Below are 27,133 nucleotides of genomic sequence, written 5' to 3' on the forward strand. Positions count from 1 at the left end.
TACATAAAGGAATTAATGCTCAACTAAAAGGAAGCTTGATGGTGTTCAATCAGAGGATTGACCTCGTGCAGGAGCAAATTGATACCCTATGGCAAATCGCTCAACTTGGCTGTCAATGAAAATATGCTGGACTTTGAGTCACTAGCATATAACATGAGAATTTTTCCTGTGCTGCAAATCTGTCTAAACAATTGTCGAGCTATATTTTAGGTAATTGGACTGGAGAATTCGATACTATGATGGAGCAGCTGAGAGTGGCCATTGTCACAGTAAATTCTACCAGAGTGGACGCAGGACTAGCCACAAGATTATCATCATGGATTGCTGCAGCCATGAATCATCTGAAGGAATGGGAGAGCATGGGAACGTTAGCAGGCCTTCTGGTGTTGGTCTCCTTGGTTTGCCTGTGGTGTATATGCAAGATTAGAGTCTCACAACAGTGTGATGCAGCCATGATCATTCAGGCCTTTACAGCCATTGAAGCAGGACATTCTCCCCAAGCATGGCTGGCTACCATAAAAAGCTAAAATGTTACGCTCAGGATGCGAGGCTAAGCACTGCACTCAGGGTCAGCCGCTTTGGACCCAGAGAAGAGCATGTCTGGTTGCATGCGGGTTGATGCCCCAGGTCCCGCCTCTGAGAAAAATGTATCGGACGGGTCTGATGCTCTTTGGGTGGATGACACCTAAATGAACATCGGTACAAAGTCCCAATTTATTTTTAATATCAGAGATCAGATCTCTACTCTTGCCTGATGCGTCTAAAACAAAAAGGGGGAACTGTAGAGAGCTGTGGAATGCTATGCCTTAAAGATGGAGCTGGTTTCCGCCTTCCACCTTCCCGATGGTGAGTGCTCTCTGTCACGAGCAATTCCACATTTGGCTAAGGCTGAAGATCTATCTGGCTTCCTTCCATGTATGTGGACCTATTTGCATTGCCCACGTGGCACGCCTGGGTTGGCTAACCAGAGGCTATTTAAGCTGTGGGCTGGCTTTCCCCGGGGTCCGAGGATTGTTCAAGGTTCCTGAATAAAGTGCATTGAAAAAAAAAAAAAAAAAAAAAAAAGAAAGTGGGATTCTCAATTGGGAAAATGCCTCTGTAATATTAGCCTGTAGGAAAGCTTGTATAACATTTTTTTTAAAATAGGATGTAAGATACAGGAGGGCCAAGTCACTATGGGCGGTGCCACCCCTGGGCTGGTGGTGTTGGGTACTATAAGAAAACAGGCTAAGTAAGCCAGGAGTGAGCAACAGTGATGAATCATTACCTGGAAGTGTAAGACAAATGAAACCCTTCCCATCCCAAGTTATCTTTGGTCATGGCACTTTATCACAGCAATAGAAACTTTAAGACAATTATAAAATATTAAGTTAGCCAGCCAAAATCTTCACTTATCTAAATATTCTCAAATCTTTTACCACCTAACATATTTTGGATGTGAAGTCACAGCCTCACAGCATCGAGGTTGGATGGGTTGTTTGTTTTTTTGCATGCCATTAACTTTCGGCTTATCATTGATATTCTAGAATTCAATATTATCTAGTATTAAGAAATATTTTTCCTTTTTTAAATTTTTTTATTTATTATATTTTACAATTTAGTCATTATATATCCTGATTGAAGCTCCCTTTGCTAAACTCCTCCCAGTCTCACCCTCCCTCCAAGTCTTCCCCCCATCTCCTTCCCATAGTCCACTGAAAGGGGGAGTTCACCTCCTCTGCCACCTGCCAAGTATCAAGTCTCATCAGAACTGCTTGGATCCTCTATCTGTGTGGCCTGGGAAGGCTGCATCACCAGGGGCAAGTGATCAAAGAGCAGGCAACCAAGTTCATGACAAAGGCAGCCCCTCCTCCCATTACTAGGAGAACCACATGGAGACTGAGTGAAAATTGGCTATATCTGAGCAGGGGGTCTAAGTCTTCTCCATGCATAGTTCTTGGATGGTGCATCAGTCTCTGCAGAACCACCTGGGCTCGGAATTTTTAACTTTATTGGTCTCCTTGTGGGACTTCTGTTCTCTCTGTGTCCTTCTAACCCCCTCTCCTTCTTCCATAAGACTCTCTGAGCTCTGTGCAAAGTTGGGTTGTGAGTCTCAGCATCTGCTTCAATCCTGTTGTGTGGAGTCTTTCAGAGGACCCTCTATAGTAGGTTCACATCCTGTTTCCTCTCTTCCACCACTCTCAGGGTCTATTCTGTTTGCCTTTCTGAATGAAATTTAAGCATCCTCCCTAGGATCTTCTTTAGTGATTAGCTCCTTTGGGTCTGTAGATTTTAGCATAGCAATCATATATTATACAGCTAATAGCTGCTAAAAAGTGAATGCACACCATACTTGTCTTTCTGTTTCTGGGTTACCTCACGATGATCTTTTCTAGTTCCATACATTTGCCTGCAAATTTCATGGTCTCATTTTACTATTGTGTAAATGTGCTACACTTTCTGTATCTGTACCTCTGTTGAGGACATCTAGGTTGTTTCTAGATTCTAGATTTTACAAATAAATTTGCTGTGAACATAGCTGAGCAAATGTCCTTGCTTGGGGGAATCTTTTGGGTATATACCCAGGAGTCATATAGACGGTTCTTGAAGTAGCTCTATTTCCAATTTTTGAGAAAGCGCCAGATTGATTTCCAAAGTGGTTGCACAAGTTTACACTCCCACCTGCAATGGAGGAGGGTTCCCCTTTCTCCACAACCTCTCCAGCATGTGTTGTCTCTAGAGTTTTTGATCTTAGCCACTCTGATCTGTGTAATATGGAGAGTTGTTTTGATTTGCATTGCCCTGATGACTAATGATGTTGAGCATTTCTTTAAGTGTTTCTCTGCAACTTGATGTTCCTCTGTTGAGAATTCTCTGCTTAGCTCTGAACCCCATTTTTAATAGGATTATTTGGTTTTCTGGTGTCTAATTTCTTGAGTTAATTATATATTCTGGATATTAGCCCTCTATCAGATGTAGGGCTCGTGAAGATCTGTTCCCAGCCTGTAGGCTGTCCATTTAGTTCTGACGACAGTGTCCTTTGCTTTACAGAAGCTTTTCAGTTTCACAAGGTCCCATTAATTAATTGTTGATCTTAGAGCCTGTGCTGTTCGTGTTCTGTTCAGAATGCTATCTCCTGTGCCAATGAGTTACAGGGTCCTCCCCACTTTTTCTTCTAATAGATTTAGTGTGTGTGGTTTTATGTTGTGGTCTTTGATCCAAGTGAACTTTAATTTTGTACAGAGTAATAGATATGGGTCTATTTGCATTTTTCTACATGTGGACATTCAGTTAGACCAGAAATATTTGTTGAAAATGCTATCTTTTTTTTCTGTTGTATAGTTTTGGCATCTTTGTCAAATATCAGGTGTCCGTAGGTGTGTGGGTTTATTTCTGGGTCTTTGATTTGATTTCCTTGATCAACCAGTCTGTTTTTATACCAGTACAATGCAGATTTTATTACTTTTGCTCTATAGTACAGCCTAAAATCAGGGATGGAGTTACCTCCAGAAGATTGTTTATTGTAGTGAGTTGCTCTTTTTTATTGTTGTTGTTGTTTTCCCCATATGAGGTTGAGAATTTTTTCAAGGTCTGTAAAGAATTGTCTTGGTAATTTGATGGGAATTGCATTGAATCCATAGATTGCTTTTGGTAAGGTGGTCATTTTTGCTATGTTAATCCTACCAAGCCATAAGCATAGCAGATCTTTCCATCTTCTGGTATGTTTTTTTTTTTCTTTTAATTTCTCAGAAATATCTTTAAAGTGATAAGTGATTTACTATGCACTGCTGAGATCTGCTGCTTGGTAGGTGTCCATATTTTCATAAACTCCTCATGGGACTTACTTCTTGTCCATCATTCAGCACTCTATCCTCTTCTCTTGCTCCACATGATTTGTGTTCAGGTACCTACTCCCTTCTACTATGGGTCTAACACCTGTCATTCTCCCAAAGCATGATCACAAAATAAAAATGCTGGAGATGTTGCATAGAGATATTTATAAGATTCTGTATATCCACAGTACTATTTTTATTTTATTTTATTTTTTCAATGCAGTTTATTCAGAAACCTTGAACAATCCTCGGACCCTGGGGAAAGCCAGCCCACAGCTTAAATAGCCTCTGGGTAGCCAACCCAGGCGTGCCACGTGGGCAATGCAGATAGGTCCACATACATGGAAGCAAGCCAGATCCTCAGCCTTAGCCAAATGTGGAATTGTTCGTGACAGAGAGCACTCACCATCGGGAAGGTGGAAGGCAGAAACCAGCTCCATCTTTAAGGCATAGCATTCCGCAGCTCTCTACAGTTCCCCCGTTTGTTTTATTTTTTTTAACATGAAGTAAAAACAAAGTCCTCTCTTTCTTTTCTCTAATCTTTGTACCTTTTGTCATCTCATGTATTAGCATCTTTCTACCTTGTCTCTATAGTTGCAGTTCTAGCAATAATCAAGCAGAGAGGGGGGAAAAGAGAATGAAGGAGAGAGGGGAAGAAAATGGGGATGTGGAAGGGAAGACTGGAGAAAAGAGAAGAGATATTCCTTATATGTCAGAAATATTTCAATGCTGATGTCACCTTCTATCACTTCACTGGGTAAGTGAAGTAGAAAACCTGATAGGTTGGTTTGAATGGAAACAGCCCCCATAGACTCATGTATTTATATGCTTGGCTGCAGAAAGTGGTAATACTAGTATTTCTGGCCTTGTTTGGAGGAAGTGTGTCACTGTGAAGGCAGGTTTCATATGCTCATATGCTCAAGCTATACCCAATGTGGCACAGTCTCTTTCTGTTACCTGCAGATGTAGAACTCTCAGTTCCTCCTCCAGTACCATGTATGTCTATATGCTGCCATGATAATAATGACTAATATTCTGAAACTGTAAACCTTTCCACATAAGAGGTGGTCATGGTGTCTCCTCATAACAATAGAAACTCTAAGACACTTTTATTTATTCTCTTTAAAAAAATTACTAATTCATCAATGTAATCCACTACATAAACAAACTGAAGGAGAAAAACCACATGATCATCTCCTTAGACGCCGAAAAAGCATTTGACAAAGTCCAACACCCATTCATGTTTAAAGTCTTGGAGAGATCAGGGATACAAGGCACATACCTAAACATAGTAAAGGTAATATATAGCAAGCCTATAGCTAACATCAAACTCAATGGAGAGAAACTTAAATCAATCCCACTGAAATCAGGGACAAGACAAGGCTGTCCATTGTCCCCATATCTCTTCAACATAGTACTTGAAGTCCTAGCCAGAGCAATAAGACAACTAAAGGAGATCAAAGGGATACAAATCGGAAAGGAAGAGGTCAAAGTGTCACTATTTGCAGATGATATGATAGTATACATGAGCGACCCCAAAAATTCAACCAGAGAACTCCTTCAGCTGATAAACACCTTCAGCAAAGTGGCAGGATACAAAATCAACTCAAAAAAATCAGAATCCCTCCTATATACCAAAGACAAAACGGCTGAGAAAGAAATTAGGGAAACAACACCCTTCACAATAGCCACTAATAACATAAAGTACCTTGGTGTGACTCTAACCAAGCAAATGAAAGACCTGTTTGAGAAAAACTTCAAGTCTCTGAAGAAAGAAATCGAAGAAGGTATCAGAAGATGGAAAGATCTCCCGTGCTCATGGATTGGTAGGATTAACATTGTGAAAATGGCCATACTGCCAAAAGCAATCTACAGATTCAATGCAATTCCCATCAAAATACCAACTCAATTCTTTACAGACCTTGAAAAGAAGATTCTCAGCTTCATATGGAGAATCAAAAAACCCAGAATCTCCAATACAATCCTGTACAACAACAGATCGTCTGGAGGTATCTCCATCCCTGATCTCAAGCTGTACTACAGGGCAACAGTAATAAAAACTGCATGGTATTGGCATAGAAACAGAAAGGAGGATCAATGGAACTGCATAGAAGACCCAGAAATAAACCCACACACCTATGAATACTCGATATTTGACAAAGAAGCCAAATCCATTCAATGGAAAAAAGACAGCATCTTCAACAAATGGTGCTGGACCAACTGGATGTCTACATGCAGAAAAATGAAAATAGATCCATATTTATCACCCTGCACAAAACTAAAGTCAAAGTGGATCAAGGACCTCAACATAAAACCAGATACCCTAAATCAATTGGAAAAAAAGAAGTGAGGAACAGCCAGAACTCATTGGCACAGGAGACAACTTCCTGAACAGAACACCAACAGCACAAGCTCTAAGAGCAACAATCAATAAATGGGACCTCATGAAACTGAAAAGCTTCTGTAAAGCAAACGACAGCGTCATCAAAACAAAGCGACTGCCTACAGATTGGGAAAGAATCTTCACTAACCCTTTATCTGACAGAGGACTAATATCCAGTATATACAAAGAACTGAAGAAGCTGAAAAGCAGCAAACCAAGTAATCCAATTAAAAAATGGGGAACAGAGCTAAACAGAGAATTCTCGACAGAGGAATATCGAATGGCAGAAAAACACTTAAAGAAATGCTCATCCTCATTAGCCATCAGGGAAATGCAAATCAAAACGACCCTGAGATATCACCTTACACCCATCAGAATGGCCAAGATGAAAAACTCAAGCGACAACACATGCTGGAGAGGTTGTGGAGAAAGGGGAACCCTCCTCCACTGCTGGTGGGAATGTAAACTGGTACAACCACTCTGGAAAGCTATCTGGTGCTTCCTAAGACAATTAGGAATAGTGCTTCCTCAAGACCCAGCTATACCACTCCTAGGTATATACCCAAAATTCTTTCAAGTACACAAAAGAGATACTTGCTCAACCTTGTTTATAGCAGCTTTATTTGTAATAACCAGAACCTGGAAACAACCCAGATGTCCATCAACGGAGGAATGGGTACAGAAATTGTGGTATTTTTACACAATGGAATACTACTCAGCAATCAAAAAGGAGGAAATCATGAAATTTGCAGGCAAATGGTGAGATCTAGAAAAGATCATTCTGAGTGAAATATCCCAGAAGGAGAAAGACAAACATGGGATATACTCACTTATATAGACCTATAAGATATAATAAACATCAAGTGAAAGACCTGTTTGAGAAAAACTTCAAGTCTCTGAAGAAAGAAATCGAAGAAGATATCAGAAGTTGGAAAGATCTCCCGTGCTCATGGATTGGTAGGATTAACATTGTGAAAATGGCCATACTGCCAAAAACAATCTACAGATTCAATGCAATTCCCATCAAAATACCAACTCAATTCTTTACAGACCTTGAAAAAAAGATTCTCAGCTTCATATGGAGAAACAAAAAACCCAGAATCTCCAAAACGATCCTGTACAACAACAGATCATCTGGAGGTACCTCCATTCCTGATCTCAAGCTGGGCAACAGTAATAAAAACTGCATGGTACTGGCATAGAAACAGAAAGGAGGATCAATGGAACCGCATAGAAGACCCAGAAATAAATCCACACACCTATGAAAACTCGATATTCGACAAAGAAGCCAATTCCATTCAATGGAAAAAAGACAGCATCTTCAACAAATGGTGCTGGACCAACTGGATGTCTACATGCAGAAAAATGAAATCTATACACCTAAAAAAAGATAATCAATTGAGTGGACATGGGGCAAGATGATCAATCCTCGTTTAGAAAGACAGATGGGATGTGCATTGAATGTATGACAGGAGTCCACTGAGCGAATCTGAAAGACTCTAACTAGCAGTGTTTTCAAAGCAAAGACTAATGACTAAACCTTTGGCAGAGTACAGGGAATCATAAGAAAGAAGGGGAGTTAGTCTGATGGGGAAAGGATATGAGCTCCATAAGGACCAAATATATCTGGGCACAAGGTCTTTTCTGAGACTGACATTCAATCAAAGACCATGTATGAATATAACCTAGAACCTCCACTCAGATGTAGCCTGTGGTAGCTCAGTAACCAATTGGTTTCCCAAAGTGAGGGGAACAAGGACTATTTCTAACAGGAACTCAATGACTGGCTCTTTGGCCTCTCTACCCCCGAAGGGAGGAGCAGTCCTGTTAGGCCACAGAAGAGGGCTTTGCAGCCAGTCCTGAAGATACCTGATAAAACAGGATCAGATGAATGGGGAGGAGGTCCCCCCGATTAGTGGACTTGGAAAGGGGCACAGTGGAGATGAGGGAGGGGGGGAGGGACTGGGAGGGAATGAGGGATAGGGACATGGCTGGGATACAGAGTTAATAAAATGTAACTGATAAAAAAATAAATAAATAAATAAAAATAATAATATCACAATAGTACCATTGTGATGTCAGAGTCAATTATGAGATCACAATCAAACAGTTGTGTTGTCATAATATGATTATGATGTCCTACTACCATTGTGATGTAATAATTCACTTGTGATGTCACTATAATAGCATTGAAGTCACAATGTCTTTATGATATGCTAATATCACCATTGTGATGTCATAATGTTATTGTAACCAGAGAATAGTACCATTGTGATATCATAGTAGACGTGTGACATCATAATGGTACCATTGTGATGTCACAAATCAATTGTAGTGTCATAATTCTCTAGTGATATATAGACCAAACCATTATGAAGTCACAATACAATAGTCATGTCCTAGTAACACCATTGTGATGTCATAATGCCCTTGCGACCTCACAATAGTAGCATTGTGAAGTAAGAATCATTTCTTGATATCTTAATAGTGCCATTGTGATATCATAATAACATTGTGACAAGAGATTAGTTGCATGGTGATGTCATACTACAATTGTGATGTCATAGTATTGACATTGTGATGTCACAAGTCAATAGTAATGTCATAATTTTCAAGTGATGTCAAAATCGAACCATTGTGATGTCACAATATGATAGTGATGTCCAACTACTACCATTGTGATGTCATAATTCCCTTGCAATGTCACAATAGTAGCATTGTGGTGTTACAATGTCTTTGTGATATCAAAAAAAAAGAAAATTAAAGATGATATTTGCCAAAAAAATAAAAATAAAAAAATTACCAATAGATAAATAAAATCTTCTCAGTCCTCTTTATGCATGGTCCTTGTTTGATGCATCAGTCTTTGAATGCCCCCCTGGACCTAGCTTTTTTGGCTTTGTTGTTCTCCTTTTGAGCCCCTGTCCCCTTTGGGTTCATCTCCCTCTTCTACCATAAGACTCTTTGGGCTCTGCCCGAGTTTGGCTGTGAGTCTCTGCATCTGCTTGATTACCCTGCTGGATGGAGTCTTCTAGAAGACATCTGTGGTAGGTTCCCATCCTATTCCCTCTCTTTTAACACTTCCAGGGTCTATCCTGTTTGCCCTTCTGAATGAGAATTAAACATCTTCCCTAAGGTCCTCCTTGTTGTTTAGCTTCTTTAGTTCTGTAGATTTTAGTATGTTCATCCTATATTAGATGGCTAATATCCACTTACAAGTGAGTATATACCATGTGTGTCTTTATGCTTCTGGGTTACCTCAGGATGATCTTTTCTAGTTCTATCCCATTGCCTTCAAATTTCATGATTTCCCTGTTTTTAATAACTGAGCAGTATTCCATTGTGTAAATGTACCACAATTTCTTTATTCATTCTTTGTTTGAGGAACATCTAGGTTGTTTCCAGATTCTGGTTATTATGAATAAAGCTGCTTTGAACATAGTTGAGCAAATGTCCTTGTTGTATGGTTGAGCACCATTTGGATGTCTGCCCAGGAATGTTATAAGCTAGAAACCCTGCTCAGATGTAGCCAATAGGCAGTTCTATTCCATGTGTGTCCTCTAGTAAGAAGAGAAGACATAGTCTCTGACATGTAATCAGTTGCCTGTTTCTTGACTACTTCTCCCTGGTGGAGCTACCTAGCCAACCCACAGAGAAAGAAGTTCCAGGCAGTCCTGATGAGACCTGATAGGCCAAGGTCAGATAGTAGAGGAGGAAGACTTCCCCTATCAGTGGAACTAGAGGAGAAGGATGGGAGTGGGGAGAGTGAGGGATGGTGGGACTGAGAGGAAATGAGAGGGGGCTACAACCTGGATACAAAGTAAATAAATTATAAATAATAATGATGATGATGATGATGATATATGATAATCTTCTCTTTTCTGCTACTTCCTCTGAGGGAGGGAGGAAGGCCAATTAGGGCCAGCAAAATGACTCAGCCAGCCAGTAAAAACACTTGCCACCAAGACTGAAAACCTGAATTCAATGTCAGGAATCCATGTGGTAAAATAAGAGAATTACTCCCATAAAATTGTCTTCTGACCTCCACATATTTGCTATAGTGTGTGCATATGAATAGATGTGCAGACACACATATGCACGCACACATGCACACATGCACACATGCACACACACACATTACACACACACATACACACCCACATACACCATAACACCATGAGAGTTATTTTAATACTGTTTCTACAAAAATGTCTGAAGCCACTAACCACCTTAGTTATCAGGTACCCTCATACATGTTCCCTTCTATCCTTTGGCTATCATCTTATTTTAAAAAAATCTATCTGTTGAGTGAATATTCTTTGTAGGGTCTCCCCTTCTCTTCATTCAATCAAGTAATTCTTTGCTTATTGACTTGGAAGTGGTATGTATCAGAGCATAAAACAGATCTATCTAGCAAATTATTCAGGCTCTTAAGTCCCCAAAGCCTATGGAAGCTTTTAGAAGTAAGGTAGTCAGTCTCCTGTGAAGACAGTGTCTTAGTTCAAATTACAAAGTAAAGAGCCTTTTCTCAATTACTTATGGAAATAAAAGAGACGATGTCTTTGACACTTTCTAATCTTATCTTCAAGGCAGTCAATGAAAGACAATTGAGCACACGAAAATATGCACTGGCTATGGATATGAATTAAAACATCACCCTTCTGATGAGCAGCCTCTCCTACCTGGGACTCTTGTGCACCTATATTTGGTTTGTTTTTTTCTGTTTAGAAAAGTTTGTAAATTCTGGTAAGAAAACAGCCTGCCAGTATAATTTTCTTGTGATTAATTCCTATTCCAAGTTCATAATTTGCAAGTATTCTCTTGTATATTGATTAGATGGGCTTCTTGTGGGTTTTTCTCACTCTGAGGGTCAAGAAATATTTACAAGTCTGTAAGCTGTTGTTTTGTGCTGTTGACAGTGTCCTTTGCTTTACAGAAGCTTTTCAATTTCATGAAGTCCCCTTTATTAATTGTAAATCTTAGAGCTTGAGCTGTTGGTGTTCTGTTCAGGAAACTGTCAGTGGAGGACCATGCATGGAGAGGACCAAGACTCCCTGTTCAGATGTGGCCTATTCTCAGCTCAGTCTCCATGTGGATCTCTGAGTGAGGGGATCAGGGGATGCCTCTATCATGAACTCAGTTGACTTCTCTCTGGTCACTCACCCCTGATGATGCAGCCTTGCCAGGCCAAGGAGGAAGAGGATCCAAGCAGTCCTGATGAGACTTAAAAAGCTATGGGCAGATGGCAATAGTGGAGAACTCCCTCTTTCAGTGGACTAGGGGAAGGGAATGAGGAGAAGAGGGAGGGTTGGGCTGGGGGAGTTGATGGAGGGGGCTTCAGTCTGGATATATAATGAAAAAAAAAAGAAATATTGACCCACTTTCCTGAGATAGGAAGTACCAGAAAAGTCAGTCATGAACTACAGCATACAGGCAAAATGTGTTTACAGTAATGATGCAGTCCATTTCAAATCTCCTGTTTTGTAGACAATATTAATGTCTAAAACATGTGTTTCAAAATGTGTCATTTGTGTTGGAATTTATCACCAAGTGACTTTATAGTTAGCATGTGTTGGAAATGCACATTGTGTAAGAAAATAGGGAATGTTTCAGTGCACCTTAACATTAAAGAACACAACTACGTACAGTACCTGCAGGAAACAAAATTAAAAGCAAGGCCTAGAATATTTATACCTGCACAAAAATCTGAATTTCTGCACTAAAATGAAAATACTTATAGCATTATATAAATGAAATCTAAATGATGGTATTTCAGTGGAAATTGTTATAGTGCTAAAAGCATTTCCTATAAATTCTCAGAGAAAATTTTCTGGAAATATTTCAAATGTATCAAAAAAATCAACATTAAGCTTGTGGGTAATTACTAGAGCTATATGCTACGAGCAATTTCTATACTTTATTATTTAAGTAATAAGGTTATATTTCTTAATGTTTTTAATTGATTTTTAGCAGCCTGCATTCCTATAGAATCAATGCATTTATCTAAAGGCCCCAAGAAGGTAAAATTCTGCAATAGAAATATATGTGATTCCAATAAGTTTTAAGTGAACATATATAAAGGAAAATCTGGTTCATGATCTACAAATCAAAAGCTTTGGAGAAAACCCTTTAAAATGATGCAGGCATTGTTTCTCTGAATCATAGAGAATTCTAATATTCTATGTATCCCAAGCAATAAAAACAAAACAGACTCTACATGTCATTGCATCTAAATAATACCAATTAGAATACAATTTCATTAACTATAAACTTTAGTCAAAGTCATGCAGTATGGGTGAATGTTATAATATAAGGAAAAGTATAAGAGAAAAAAATAAATTTCAAGCATGGAAATAAGTAGAGTTGAAAATAATTGAATAATTATTTAGAATTATAATATATAAAAATTATATCCTATCTAATATTACTGGACACTAAAAATAGAAATCAGACTTACACCATTCAGCCAGAAATCAGATGAATTAATCTTTTATCATCATATATGAAACAGAACTTTGACAATTAAGCATCTGTCTGAATGTTTACATCATCTTCAGGTAAGTGGTGCCTCTCATCTCTTTTATGTCCTATGTCTAGCAGAAAAAGAGTGCTACAATAAAGATTTCAGGGTCTAAACACTGTAATCGAACTATATGCTAACAAACAAGGCTCTCAACTATAAGACAAATAATTGAATGAAGCTATCCGTTAGACAAATACTTATTTAACCATACCGAGGAAAGAGTTTTGAATGATTTCAGAGTAAATGACGGCACACTGTTACTGGAGTACAGCTAAGAGCAAAGAGAACTGTGTAGAAAATCTTGAGCTTTATCCCATACATTTTTAAACCAAATACCCAAGGACTTTTATATTTACTGTGTTAGAAATGAAAATTTAAAAAGGTATTTTGTTCCATTAGAACTGAAATGAAAATTGCAATAGATACAAGAAAAATGACAGATCTTTCTACGTCTGCTCACTGAAATGATCCAGAATTAATATTCCTCCCCACAGTGCCCTCTAGTGTCCAGAGTCAAGTCTCTGATATTATTTTTCTACTATAAAGTAATCATGGCTCATTGGAAAAATGAGGATTCTATGCCTGAGGCAGAAAGTACAAGGTGAGCCCAGAAAGGCTTGTTGTGACAAATAGCAACAAAACTTTCTGTTATTAATAGATTCTGTTAGAAGGATGTGAAAATAAAATTAAGAAAAACTTCCCTTGGCCAAAGTTAGATCAATTTGCACATCACAGAAACAATAATGTCTAGAATTGAGGAAAGTACACTAACTATCCAAGAAGCCATACTTCTATGACACTAAAGAAAAAGAAATAGTAACAGGATTCTTAAAGTAGGTGAACAGAAAGGAATGCATTTCTATTGAGCCTTGAATCTCACTCATGAGGCATTATTGATTAGTCTTTTCTATCAATGAAAAATATAGAAACTAAAATGTTAAGTACATCAGTTGAAGGGTATTTGGGAAACCAGGAGAAATTATGAAAAAAATTCCTGTTGCTAAAGTCCTTCCCAGGGGGAGACACAATATCTACTACTTCTCCTAAGGTCCCAACAATAAACCAGGCACAATTCAGCCAACGTTCACGCTGGGGAACAAATGAGTTCCATACAAGAGGGTCCCCTTACAGAACAGAGGGGAGGGGTTATTTACAAGTGTGTGGATGCTTCTTACCTGCAATAGGCCACACCTGCAGGAATGAAGGTTTCACACATAAGACATAGATGTATCCTCCCTCTCCTAATCTCCCTGGCTTATACACTTTAGTCTCTCCCTGAGGCCACATGCAATTAAGACAGCAGTTTTTACAACAGGTGGTAGTAAGTAGCTGGATACTCAGATGATGGTCTTGTGTCCCCTTCTACCCTTTCATGAAGGCATGTAAACAGTCAATAAGTCCAGCTGGGATAATCTTTTATCAGGATAGCAAAACTGAGCTCCCCAAAATGGTGGCTGTTTGGATATAGGACAGTCCCTTATAGTAACCATCCCTCAAAAAAAAAAAAAAAAACTGATATTTTAAATCATATAAAGCCAAACAAACCATCTAGAATTCAATTCAGCCCAAAATGAAAAATACTTAAGATGTATGTAGACTTAAGAGCAGCACCAACATATCTCAGGATCTCATCTGCTTCCAAATTCATTAGGGTAAGAAAAAAAATGTGTTGATGTATTATAAGATTTTATCAACTGAGATGCAAGCAGTTCAGCCATAATGGGAGTGCAACTCAATGAGTGTGATGTGATCACTCACCTCTTGAAGTTATAGACTCACTGGTAAAAGCATCATAAATTGGTACCAAGATGTCCTTTCAGAGTTGTCATGTGAATCCAGAAGCCCTCCAAGTCTGAAAATCTTGGTGGTAAATGTCATTCTTATGTTGGTATTTTTCCTTAAGTGGAAGGACTTTAAATTAGATATAAAGAAGTTTAAAAGAAGAAACTCACAGTATTTAGACTTGTACTAAGAAAGAAGAACAAATCAATTTATTTATTCAGTGCCAAATGGTCAGTCCTGAAAACTTGCATACAAGCAACATTATATGGAGTGAACAGTTTATATTGTATGTGTATTCATATCCATATATTCATGCAATAACACTTAGTGAGAAAAAAGATGCCATGAATTTGATAGAGAATAAGGAGGGTATATGATACATTTTGAAGGGTGGGAAGGAATAAAATAAAAAGGAAAAAATAAGGAAACTCTGTGTTTGATATTCATAAGTTTGTGTGATTTGTGACAGAATTCACCTTGTTAGTGGCGACCTTATAAATATAATTGAATATGTATAATTAATTTAAAGCTATAAACTCACGTGAAATTTTATGAACTTATTTTCAATAAAGAGAAGTAAGACCTTTACATTTGTCATTTTTATACATTTATTTGATTTTTTAAGAAATATTTTATTCTCAAGCAGATAGATATCTTTGTCAGGCAACAAAAATCTTCAGAGGGAGATTTGTAAAGTGACACATACTGATCTTATGGTTTCTCATAGAGATATACAGACTGTTGCCTTGTAGATGATAGTCCTCTATTCTTTCACTAGGCCCCACCTGCTATATGCACACAATGGAGCCTCAGTAAGAAGACTGCTCACATACAAACTTATGCTTCTTCTATTATGTTTCCCAGATCTTAACATTAATCCTATAGACCCTAAGCCCTTACATCCTGTTTTAGCTAATGTACTGAATTTAAAGTAAACATAGGTAAATGGGAGAAATGATGGAATAAATCAAAACACCTAATTTACCCTGGAGATTTCCATGTCAGTGTTTTCTCGGTGTATGCAAACTACCTGCTTTGACCTGTTAATGATGGAAGAAGCTGTTTCAAATGTGATATTGGACACAACTGGAATTGATAGCCCATCATCCACTTGTAAATTGATTCAATTAACTGTTTCCTGGTAGTGGGAAACTCCCATCTTTTGGTGGGAATGTGCCTTTTTTTCAGGATATCCCAAGGCATTCCTCTGTTGTCAGGACAATGTTATTACCGTTGCTTTTAACAAATGCTCCTAGAACACATTCTTCCCTGGGGAATTCTTCTTACCATGAAATCAGATCATGCTTTCACTTCATGGGAAACATTTTTCAACATCCACATAAAGCTGTAAGAAACAGATTTCAAATACATATTCTTTACCACCCTCAACCCCTCAACGGTCTGGCAAAGTGGGAACAAAAGTACATTAAGCAAGGACTAAGTGTATTCTACCATGAAACAGTCCTTAGGTGGCCTACTACCCTTCAAATTATGAATGAAACTGTGAGTTACAATTCACTGGTGTCTGGTACTCAACCTACATGAAATTGTCCTCCAGCTATACTCCAGCAGTTACTTTAAAATGTGAAGAATGCACTGCAGCCTTAAAGTCAAGGATTATTATCTACAATTCCTTTCAGTATTTATGTTGCCCGCACTCAAGTACTGCATTCCAAACCAAGACATACATACTACTAGCTAGGGCACTACAGTTATGCAAATGCATTTCAAAAATCAAACTACCTCAAAGGCACACATAACAAATCAGGATACATCATATGATGTTCCCTAGGCCCACACATAAATTGTGTGGAGTCTAGAGTCCACAAGAGGAATATCTCTAACTGCAAAGCTGCCGCCAATGTAGTAATGAATGATTCAAGGACCAAACACAAACTTAACTTTTCTACAATATACAGATACAACTTAAGATCTTAAATTCTATGCTGGACAATTTGATGAGACTGATACAGGAAGATTGCTATGAGTTGGAGCCCAGCCTGAGTGGTATGAAAGCTCAAAATCCTGTGTCATATTTAGTGTAGACTAGAAATTAAGACCTCTATTACTATCTGTGGCTCAGATGTAACAACTATAATGAAACACATGGACAGTTAATTGTATGACTATTTGAATTAGAAAACTGAGCTGATACCAACCAAGGCTTATTAACCATGCTCACCTTGCTTGTCATTGCAATTTACACTATCTGCTAGGGAGGCCTTTCTTTTCTACCTCCCATCATGTCCTCCTCCTTCAAGAGTATCTCACAGTGATGTTGGATGAGTATAATCCTTAGTAAAGCACATTTTCAGCAAAATACATGTAAAAGTAAATAATGTGTGACTCCAAGTAAATATCAGAGATTCATATCAGAAGATAAACTATTAATAGAAAATTAGATATATACCAGTGGCTGGAGAGAGAACTCAGCACTTAAAAACACTTGCTACTCTTGAAGACCTGAGTTCAGATTCCAGCATCCCTATCAGCTGGCCACAATCATGTTTAACTCCAAGGAATCTGAAACCCTATTCTGGCCTGCATGGGCGAGTGCGCACATACACAAACACACACACACACACGCACACACATGCACGCACACAGACACTTAACAAAATAAAACATATATTAAAATATATGCATACATTTTTTGTCAATAATTAGAAAAGAAGCATTACTATTAAAATGAGAGAAATTCAATGCAAGTATCTGGGGTGTATGGCCAGTTGGTTTGTATCTGGGGTATATTGGGCCACTGGGTTCTAGTGTTTGCCAAGTACTCCTCTACCTCCTTTCTGTAATATACTTCTTGTATATAACTAAGACTTAATTCAAAATTCTAAGTCTGAGTGCTCTTTATTTTTTTCACAACCACTGAAACCAAATTAAGAAAGCTACATTTTATGCATGCCTGATTTGGGGACTGAAATTCATTGCTGCTGCAGGGACACATGGATAGCATTTCTAAAGATGGAAGCACGGAGAAATTCCTACTGGCTGCTTCTATGGAAACCAGACTAAAGTCTAAAGAAAGCATAATGACAAGGAAGAAACTAGGGAGAAAACAGCATATTTGAGGACACAGATGCTTACCTAGCAAACCATGGTGCAGGAAGGTAGAGGATAGGAGGAGTCTGATATTTCTAATTCCCTGAGCCAATGAACACAATTTATTTCTATATGCTGTCTTCAGGCTGGTGCAGGGAAGGCCAGAGACTCGGGGATGCTTTGGGCATGATATGCAAGTATTTGTTTAACAATAATTTAAACAGGATTTAAAAAGCAAGCTGATTTTCTATTAGTAACAGCACAATCATTTATTAATTCACTTTCACCAGCTGAAACTACTTCAGCCACGTATGTATTTCCCTCTTTTTTTCATTCTTGCTCTCCATTATGTTTTTGAGCATTTCTAAATTGCACAATTTCTGGAGCGGGTCATATTAAAAGATTTTAATATGTAGTTAATAAATCTTTTGTTGCCATTATCAGCACTGTGCCATACATTACCAGGTATTCAAATTTCAGCTGACTGTAAAGTTGGTTGTGGTAGTTTGTTTGGTTTGTCTTTTTTTTTAAATTTGCACTAGAGGATGTTGTCAACTTGGAAAGGACCAGAACCAATTTACATGTCACCAGTTCTGTGATGTTGTGTACAGCAACCTGAATAAACTGGCAATATATTGCTGGTTTATTCCAAAAATGCTTTAAGGCCTATCTAGAAGGGCACTATGGCAAGAACTCCAGCTGGTGGCCTCTTAATTGGTCACCTGGCCTGGGTGAGGGGAGATTGCCCTGTGGGTTTAAGGGCACTACTTCTCAGAAGCATACACTTCATCTTTCAGATTGTCATGATGGAAAGCAGGAAATGTTCTGGCAAAAGGAGGGAGGTTTCCATGACAGCCTCTTTCACTGGATCAGGAATTAGAGTTGACAGCAGCATTGCCATATACCCACAACCTTCCTAAATCTGCATCCCATCTTTATTTACACAGTGCTACTTCCTAAGAAAACTAGATGGTCATTCGGGTATGCAGTCTTTCTCTGGAAGAGTAAAGGAATAGAAGGCAATAGATATGCATAGACAAAGCAGGTTAGTCAATAAAACTTGTGTCCAAAGGCAAATTCATCTCAAGTCTCTGAGAAATATGGAAAACATAATCCCCTGGAAATGCTGGTTCTGTATATGGATCAATAAGTGAGACACAAATCCTTGGGTGTAAAATGGCCTACTTAAACAAATCGGGTTTAGGGCTAAGGTCTGCCTAGCCCAGACAGACTGTAGGAATAGGAAATATATTAGCATAAAACAACACAAAGCCACATACTAGATCTAGACTGTGGTGCTAACTCTCATATTTACCTAACGTGCAGTCTCCAAGGAATATGACACACTGAAAATGTCTGGAGACACTATTGGTTGCTGTAACTCAGAGGTGCCTCTGGAATTGGCACCCAGTCAGCAGAGACTAGTAGGGCTAATAGGCTACCAAGTACCATACAAAGAGCAGAAAGGATCCCGTCAGAAATAATTGGCCCCAAATTTCAACACTCTAGCCCTGAACTGGAGTTCTGGTTCTCAAATGTGAGCAAGTATCAAAATCCTCTGGAAGGTTTGGTAAAATCCAGGGTGCTGGATCCCACTTCATACTTCCTGATACAGTAGGACTGGGTAGATTTAAGATGTGCTTTTCTAACAAAGTTCTAGGGGGTGCTAAAGCTACTAATTTGGGGAACACAGTTTTCTTCTTTGGATATAGGGTCTCATGTGTACCCAAGGGTGATGGGAGCATCTCAGAGCATCCTGCATGCTCAGTGTATCAGGTGCTAGAGTTGACGGTAGCATTGTCATATGCCCAGGACGTCCCCATGTCTGCATCGTGGGTTGATTTATATAGGGGTACTTTCTAAGAGGTATAGACGGTCGGTCATTCATGTATGAAGATAATGGGAAGTCTTTTCTTGGTATAGTAAACAAAGAGAATGCTCCAATACTTCTGACACATACCCTTACCCAGCCCAGCATCTTCATCACTCTGGGATCTTCCTAAACATTCTACTAGCTGAACTACATCTTCAGCTCGGAAGTATACTTTTGACAGCCCCTGCTTAAGTTTTCCACTCAAAGAGCCCTGCAAAATAGCCTCCTGCTCAGAAGAAGTCAGACTCACCTTAGACCAGAGTACTCATGTGCTATCAATGCACACAAAAGGAGAAAGCTAGAGGCTTGCTTCTCTTTAAGAAAAGAGACTTCTCAGAGACTTAATTAAAGTCTGGAAAAGTATCCCAGGAGGTAGGGGTGGGAGTGGGGGTTCAATAAAATTGATCCAAATAAATTCTTTGCACATACAAAATAAAATCCACATGCACAAAAAGAAATTTGATCAATAAATTAGTAAATTCAGGGTGAGGAGGGAGTAATTAACAGACCCATTTAAACTGCAGAATACATTAAATACAGAATGAGTGACTCCACTGGGATCACTGAAGCAGGAAACACTGATGAGTTTGAGAGGCCTGGAAGATTAGAAACATATTTTAACAAGGAGGAAAAAGAAGAGAGAATGGAGAGCCTATAATGATGAAGATGCCAGGGATGTCAGTATGTATCAGAGCCATAGGAGCCCCAGACTTTGAATTCCTAGGAAAAGATAACAAAATCACAGCTTTACTCTTTTGTCTCCCAGGCACTGGAAACCAAAATAATTTGCTGAGAGCCACTCAAGCCATGTCCGGTTCTAGACAGTTACCATGTCAAGCACTTTTATTTTGGCATAAACAAAAGTTTAACTCAGTTGAACAGAGAAGGTCTCATTGGTGTAGAACAACTCCATGATGAACTTGTTAACATTCCTGGTCAAGAAAACAGGGACCAGAGCAGACTTCATTGCTAGATTTCATTCAAGCCCTGAACTGAGAATCACAAAGGAACTTATTGATGGAAATAAATTTCCAAAGGCAAACAAAAGACTACACTATCTCAATAAACTTAATTTCCCTAAGAGGTGAGATGTGAAGAAAACCAAATGTACAACTAAGGGTAGAACCATAAAAGTAAATATTGCTATTGAGATGAGCCAGGTTATACCTAATCCTTAAGTTAGATGGATACCAACCTCTTGATAAATGTCACATGCTGAGCTTGGATTTTGATTTTAGAGTCTAATTCCCCATATTAGCCCCCAAGTGAGTCCGCCAGGCTTCCTGCTCACAATTTTGCAATGAAAAGCTGAATTGGATCTGCCATGAATATGAATCATTGTGATAATTCCTTTTTATTTACTGGAGAACTAGACCTAGATCATTAAATATATCATCAGGAAGAAGAGTTCATTGGCTTCTCTGCCCTCTCCATCATGCTCCCTGAGACCTCTGTGAACTTTAAGTTATAGCATATCATCTTCTAATGGAGCTCAGTCTAGCTCTATGAATTTCATTCCTGATTTGTGATGGGCTTGAAAGCGATTTTTTTTTTGCTTTCAATAGAGCCCTGGTCCTCTGAGACCATTAAGAAGAATCTTTCCAAGCCTGGGAAACACACTGTTTGTACCAGAGAAGTGTCCACAAATTCAATTTAGAAGCCCTTAGGCAAGTGTCACAGAAGTTCTTTGAGCTTCATATTCCCCACTGGAGGGTTGGAGCCAGGCTATAGCCTTAATGAAATGGGTAGGAGGTTTCTATGGTTAAAGCTGCTTCCCCTCCTTTTTATTTATTTATTTTTTTTAATTTTCTTCTGCCACTTTCAATCATATCTTCCTCATTAGCTGAATGGGAAGGTTTGCAAAGCCAAACTTCTGTCACATTCCCTCAGGTAATGTTTTAGTTCTACTGCTAAGCTTTATATATAGAAGTGCCTCCCAGGGTGCAGTGACTTGCCACACATTGGGCTGACACCTGTCTATGAAGAAAGCTGTCTGAAACCAATTTCCCAGAGCAGCCCTCAAGCAATAAGGTCTGTGAAGTCCTTAGCGATCTCTCTTCTTAGACAGGCACAGATCCTGCTGCATGCCTGACTGTGGGCCCTTAGTCTAGTGAGCCCTTCCAATATGCTGCTCAAGCCTGTGATGGGACCACAGATGCCTGTCAAAGTGTAAAGTCAGTTAAAGGCTCTGAAGTTGAAAACTCCTAGATCCTTAAAAAGAGAGAACATCGCATGGAAGGCATACTTGGTGTCAATGATGGTACCCCAAATAGGGATAAATTCTTCCTTGAGACATTTCTAGTAGGTGAAGCTCAGCACCTCATGAGACAGTCCCTTCTGCTCCTGAACAGCTCTAATGATGAAAACTCCACCCTTTGACCTAATCCCCAAAAGCCTTCCTATACTTCATGCAGATGCCCTTACCCTGCTGCCTGCTTTTAGGCAGCCAGATAAATATTAACAGCCCTAGAGACCACTGAAGATCTAGTCTTCCCTCAATACTACCTTTGAACCCCACCTCTCATTAACCATATAAAAAGCTGAACATATGTTCAGAGTTCTCTTGAGATCCATTGTGAGATACCCCCTATTGGTCAGAAGAATAAAATATGTATTCCATACCTGGCCCTGAATGGAGACATGGCATGTTAATCTCCCCCAATTATTAATGGTATGTTAATCTGCCCCAATTATTAAAACATTACATGTAATTGTTCTCTCACTTAAGAGTTAATTTCTTGTCCAAGAGTCCATCCTTCAGTAAAGCTAATCCACTGAAGGCATGTTAAGGAGATGGGAAAAATAATTATTCCCTTAATGGGATAAGTGTATTTATTCATCCCATGAGTCCCTCTAGGCAATTGTTTATAGATCTTCATTATTAAGCATGTCAGCTTTCCTTAGTTCTAGATTGCTTTCCTTTTTCTACTTTGTATGTCTTTTCCCAGTCCACATTCTAAGTATGCTTGGCTGGACATTATGGTCTTACTTCCTGTTTTTTTTTTTTTTTTTTTTTTCTTCTGAAGACCTACAGTACCCCTTTCTACACCTCTTTGCAGAAATCCATTGCAGGACTTCCTTCTTCTCTGTCATCCTTTTCCAGAACTGACAGGATTTACAGCTTGCCTTCCTTGAGTGTTTTTTCTAAAACACTAATAAAATGGTGGTTGAGCCTCCTTTTGAGTTTATTTTTAAAAATCTATCATCAATAAGACTAAGGACCTGCAATAAGAACCCTCATTTCACTATAACATATGCTTAAGACAGAAAGGGTCTGGACACTGCATCACAGGACATAATGAAAGTGATCAGCATGAACCACAACCACATCATTCTTCCAATTTGTATCTGCCCCCCTTTCTCCTCAACCACCACCAGGCTTTGTACATAAGTGAACATAATTTCAACTGAATTTTAAGGGCATCCTTGAAATGGAAAGTACACATCTAAAAATGCAACAGGCACCCTTAGGAGATTCAGTGAAAAAGAAAGCACAATCATTTCCCACTCCTTGCCTCAGGATAGTATCAGCACAAAAGCTGCTGCAGCTGTGCACTGATCTCCATGAACCACTGGATTCTGTGAGTCAGTCTGCAAATGCAGCAACATAGAGCCTACACATGAAAGGCCAGTAAACAAAATGCAAGCCACTGCAATGCCACCCTCATGAATTGTTCTTTTATATTGATTCTCTGTAAATACAACTCTGCCCACCTTTCTAGACCTTTGCCCAATCTGACAGTTTAAATATTGTCATCTCTTTGCCTGAATGCTTATAGCTTATGATCCTTCTCCATATTACCATGGACCATTTGAAAACAATCCAAAATATTATTTCTTCTACAATTCAGAGACATATTGTTATTCTGAGACATTGCTAATCTTGCATTCTCATGTAGATTACAATCTCCATAGAGGGCAGAACTATGATAGCACTCCTTCTGCTTTACTACAATGCCAAGTATATAAAGGGAGCACACAGCTAGGGAGATATGAATAAGTACATGGTTTAGAAACATTCAGAAAGAAAGATTAATAGTGAGTGAGGTAAACAATTTATCATGAGTTTTTTCATTATCATGACATTGTTTAAGCATTTATTAAATGTAAATCCTCCTCCTCCTATTGTGATAGAAGCAAATTGACAAAAGAGGCCCACATCTGCTCTAACAGTCTATTATTCATTATAGTATTTTTCATATGCAAAGTTCCCATTGGTTACAACCTAATGGCTAGAGTATGTTCCCTATGAACTGTTTTTCTAGAAGTGGGGATAGATTTACTTCAGCCTATATAGGCTTACATGTGAGACATCATATTTGTGGAAATGTGCAATGAAGCTGGAAACATAGCTTGGTGATAAAGAAATCCTCCATCCACAGTGAACTTCTATGAAGTTCTCTTGAAGAATCAGTCAAACTTCTAAAAGCCTCATTATAACAAGAAACTTCAGAATGTAAGGGAGTGTGTGTATATGGTTGTCATGATACTGTAACAATTCCTGTTGAGGTTTGAATCAAGTGTTAAAACTATCTGTGCAAACAGAACCTCACTTCCAAGCACATAGTTTGGAAAGGGATAAACAACTATCTGTATTCTGTGAATATGTCTCAAAATCCTTTGGCAAATCCTTATGTGATCCAGTCTCCTCAACACAACCCTACTATTCCTTCTTAGTTTCTGGATCTCAGTCTAAACATCGGCACCTCCAAGAAACATTATCAGATAATCCTATAAATTCTTATTTTGCTTCCATAGAATTTCCCATGATGTTGTAATTTTAGTGCACATGTTCATTCATTTTACCACACTTAATGTGTAACAATTTCCTGTAAAATTCAGATGCATTTGTTTCACCCACTGCTGTATTCACCACAGGGCCTGGCACAGTTGGTACTCCAATAATTTGACAGATGAATAATTATGCTAGAGTACCAGAAAGAAAATGAAGAGTACTTCAAGTCAGTCAGGTAAGCTGCATCTAAGTTCAGCAAGATCATTGACCAACTGCATGATGCCAGAGAAACTGTCAACCTCTCTCAGCCTAAGCTACTTCATTTGCTCCTGTTGATTTGTATTACTTCACTTATAATGCAGGGTTTGGTTTGGAGAAAAATGCATGATGACAATAGATGCAAAACTCAGTGGTAATATAAACAGTTGTAATGGCAATTCTCACTGACAACTTTACTGCATTTGGAATCACCTAGGATGTACACCTCTGGTTGTGTATGTGAAGGTATTTATGAACAGGTTTAATTGCAGAGCAAAGACTCACCCTGAGTGTGAGTGAAACCAATCCATGGGCTGTGGTCCCAGACTCAATAAAAGTGCAGAAAAAGGCAGAGTACCAGCACTCATCTTTCTATACTTTCTGACTCTAGATAAAACATGACCAGTCATTCCATGCTTCTACCACTAGTATTTCTACCACAATGAACTGAATCCTTTCTCAAACCATGAGCTGAGACAACATTTTTTCCTTAAATTGCTTTCTCATGTGTTTTATGATAGAAATGAGTGAAGTACCTAATACAAGAATCCTGTACAAATACGAAATATAATTACTTGAGATACCTACTAAATGGCACCACTGCTTTCTCTCTAGAATGAATACTATTAGGTACCCTCAAACTCTTATCTTTAGTATACTTAGAGATTATCATATACAAGATACATAATGCATTGAAACAAACATAAGCCTTCAGTGTGAGCATTTGATTTATCAATGGCCTGAATTAGCTGTAACCTAGTAGTCTGCTGTGCCCATGGGAGGTAGTGATTAGGAAAGAAATAACAGAAATAGTGTTTAAGCTAGGAAGACATTTTCAGGGCAAGCACAAGCCATGTTCAGTAGGATCCCAGTGAAGCTAGAATATTGAGCTGTGAGATGCAGAGAAAACAGCTGAAGAGGTAGAATTACAGCTACAAACTTTCTCTTCTTGGCCTGTTTGCATCTCAGGAAAGCTTTACTTTACAGAAACCATGTGTATGTATTGGTGAGAGGAAGGAAGCCAAAGAGCAGGAAACGGACACCAAGGGAGCTGTACTTAATCATAATAACCATTAGTATTGATTTTGGTGCCATCTTAAAGGAGCAATTTGTCATAAGAACCAATAGTCAAAACACCAAGTCAGCCAGGCTTTGTCTTATGAGCTCTAAAAGTAATGGTATTTTGTTGTTTATCTGTTTTAATTTTCCAAATTCAAATGCAATTTGAAATCAATTCAAAAATTGATTTTTCTTAACAAAGAGAAGTTAAAAGGAGAAAGGGAGGAAGGAAGTAGAAAGGACAGACAAAAAAGGCTTTTTAGTGAATCGCATAATCATACCTTCAAAAGCAAGAGCCCTAAGCAGTAATTATTCCCCTCCCTGAGAAGCATGAAAGAAAAATGGGTGAGAATTATGACCACAGGAACAATATATAAAACCTCTCCAGAGCCAAGTCCAGCAAATCACTTACCTGCAGCTTCAAAAACGACATATAAAAGCAGGGAGAAACACAATTAAGGTCAATTGGCTCCAGGTTTTTAAATACTGCTTCATTTTAATCACCTCCCATGCCATTCTGCATCACTAGCTAGCAAACTAGCTAAGATATTGAAGTTGTTTGCTCTTTATTAAGCAGCTTGAAAACAGAGTGGAAATACTTGAGTGATCTTGCAGTTAAGTCAGCTTTGACTTGGTCAGAAGATTACTTTGTAGCCAGGCCTTTTAAATGTATCTGCACCTCAGTGTGGTCATCACTATCCAAGTTCTGCAACTCTATTTTATAAACCTTGGTTCTATCAATTTCTCCAGCCTCTAGAGACTGAGTCACAATAGCCCAACTCACAAAAGAACACAAGTTATAAATACATGTTAGTGAGGTAGACCTATTCAACAACCAGAATACTTGTACTTACCATTTCAGTATAAAGGAAAGAAAGTGAACTACTTAGACGTTTCTGGAAAATGATTTTTAAGAAAAATGACCACATTCACATTGTGGAACTTCATTCTTAGAAGTTAATTTTCTAATGTGTGTGAAAAAGAATATTTACCAATTAGCATTGCTTTTATATTTAAAAAAGATGTCATGAAAGAGAAATCATAGTACAAGTGGAAGTGGACACTTTGAACAATTTTAAAGGCAGTTTTATGCAGATAGAATCTGAGAAAGTGAAACTATAGAGATGTGTAAGAAATTTTACCCACTCTTCTTCTGGAACCTGGGGAATGCAACACTTCACTAGACACAACCTTTCTAAGGACTCAAAGCCATCACATATAGTCGTTCTTTAAACCAAGTTGCAGAGGTGGAACAATCTCAGATCTCAAACTGAGCTACTTCCAAATGCCCTATTAGACACCAAAAGCCTACTATATTGATATCCCAAAAAACATGTTAATTCCCATGATTCCTTCCAAGGGAGATGCCGTGTTAGTGACCTGCTATGGTTTGAATGTGATTCTCCAAAGTCCATGGGTTTGATACATAATCCAAAATCCAGAAAACAATCCTGGATGTGAATCTTTAAGGAATGAGTTGTCTCTGCTACCATGAGTTGATTAATTATGTTATTACAAGAATGGGTCTTATTTTAAGCCTTTTCTCTGCTTCCTCTCATGTTCATTGCCCCTTTCATGATATGACACTACAAGGAATCCCTCCAGCAGATATCAACAGTGTGATGTTAGACTTTTAACCTCTGGAACTTTGGACCAG

The sequence above is a fragment of the Meriones unguiculatus genome, chromosome X, assembly GCF_030254825.1.
Source record: "Meriones unguiculatus strain TT.TT164.6M chromosome X, Bangor_MerUng_6.1, whole genome shotgun sequence".
NCBI classification, from domain to species: Eukaryota; Metazoa; Chordata; class Mammalia; order Rodentia; family Muridae; genus Meriones; species Meriones unguiculatus.